Source organism: Pezoporus flaviventris, unplaced genomic scaffold (genome assembly GCF_033815535.1).
Source record: "Pezoporus flaviventris isolate CSIRO_AGI_PZ_B2104156 unplaced genomic scaffold, CSIRO_AGI_Pfla_v1 ptg000029l, whole genome shotgun sequence".
In the NCBI taxonomy this organism is placed as follows: domain Eukaryota; kingdom Metazoa; phylum Chordata; class Aves; order Psittaciformes; family Psittacidae; genus Pezoporus; species Pezoporus flaviventris.
In genome coordinates this window covers 15,115,087-15,116,829 of record NW_026892577.1, presented here as the reverse complement: position 1 = coordinate 15,116,829, position 1,743 = coordinate 15,115,087, and the positions used below count along the sequence as shown (strand labels likewise).

Sequence of the window (1,743 nt, the reverse complement as noted above, 5' to 3'; positions counted from 1 at the left end):
AGCGTACTATAAATCTTTCCTCTGCACACTGATTAATCTGTGTTACACAGCATGAACACATTGTTTAATAGAAGATGAAAATGATGTAATTAGCAGGTCTTCAGCATAAACACGTCCCCTTTTCTGCATCTCATTTCAACAAAGTAGTGTTGCTGTAGTATTTCATATTGTTAAAAACTTACTGCCATTTGCACTGCAAATGGCCAGGCCTTCCCAGAAAAATGGGCTGGGGGCACAACCACACTTGGGGAAAAGGGCTGACATTTGTTTTCTTTTTTCTGCTTACACAATACAAACTACTGTTTTCATGAGAGCTAAACTTCCTCATTACCTTGGCTTTAAAAATGTATAGTTATTCTTCTATAGATTTGTTTTTGTCAGATCCTGGTTTTCAGGTATGCGCCCTGAAAAGAAAACATGCAGGTTTTTTACCAAGTCACTCAGGAGTAACGGAACAGTATCTGGGAGAGCAAGGAACAAGCTCCATGTAGCAACAACCCTTCACTGCACCAAGCCAAGGTGCTCCAGGCTGCTGCCACAAAGCAAGTGCAGGGCAGACCAGGCTGCCCCTTGGAGGGGCTGATGGACAAGGAGGTTGGCAGATAGCCCTGCCTCCCAGAGGGAGGGAAGCCCCTAGTTACTGATATAATGTACTTTATGTACGTGTTGTGAAGTTTCAGCTTCAGTAAAGACAACATCAAAATTACCATCAATCTTAAGTCAAACCATGTCTCACTTAAGTAATTCAATGAAAGCTGACAATTTGGTCCAAAAACTCTACTTCAAGAAGGCAAGACAATTTCCTTACACTGTTATAGCAAAGGAATGTGAGTCTTTCTCCATTTCTCACATTAAACTGAGGAGCTACTCTCCTCTCAGCAGGCTACCTTTAGACAGGGGATTTCTGAGTATCCCCAAGCTGGGGGAAATGCATGGGAAACCTTTGGCTGTTAAAGCTGTGGCCTGCACTGGCACCAGACTCTCTTGCCTATCCCAGGGAACCAGAAGCATATGTTTTGCTGTTCATCTCTCTGCAGTACCCCATCCAGTCTCCCATTCCTGTGTGTGAGTTGGCTGACAGAAAAAGAGGCAGCTACCCTGAAGTGCGGAAAGGATGCCTCTTCCGAAATACTTGGCTTCCAAGAAGTATTTGAGAAATGATTCAGCTGAAAAACATCACTAACGTCTTATCTGGGAAGTTAACACACGGCTTTAGGCATCAAATATCAGTGTATCCCTTCTTGTTACGACCACCCCTGGAGACACAAAGCTTTCTAACCCATCATTTAATTGCTGATGAGAACCACCAACAGAAAATAATGAACTGCATTTTGGTAGAAATATAAATTACTCTGTACAACATACTCATTTCATTTGCTTCATGCTTATAAAATCTTGACTATGCAGCAGGCTGTGCAGCTGAACAGAGAAGATATGACTCACTCCTGTAGCTGCATGAGCTATGCAGGCCTCTGGTCTGCGCAGATGTGTGGTAGAAGTGGGTGAGTAGGTGAAGACAAGGAACAGTGACAGCCCCACCACCTCCACACCTTGCTCTTACCACAACAGCCCCTCTCTGCCAGAATTAACCCTTGATCGTCCACCTGAAACACAGGCCCTTGTTAGAAGTGCACAATAGTGGCCAGGAGACAAACATTCAGAGCAAGATCACTGCATCCTGTTCTTGCTATGAAGAACATCTGATGTCTCAGAGGGTGATGAACTGCATCTGAGACATTAGTG

The 1,743-nt window shown here is 43.9% G+C and overlaps 1 long non-coding RNA gene across 1 annotated transcript; it reads right to left on the bottom strand.

The window, feature by feature from the left end:
* Positions 1-330: 330 nt before the first annotated feature.
* Positions 331-1,743, bottom strand: LOC133272449 (uncharacterized). The gene is made up of 3 exons (XR_009744425.1): positions 1,562-1,743; positions 1,366-1,477; positions 331-404 (listed from the first exon to the last, which is right to left on the bottom strand). It is a non-coding gene; the product is annotated as an uncharacterized LOC133272449 (long non-coding RNA).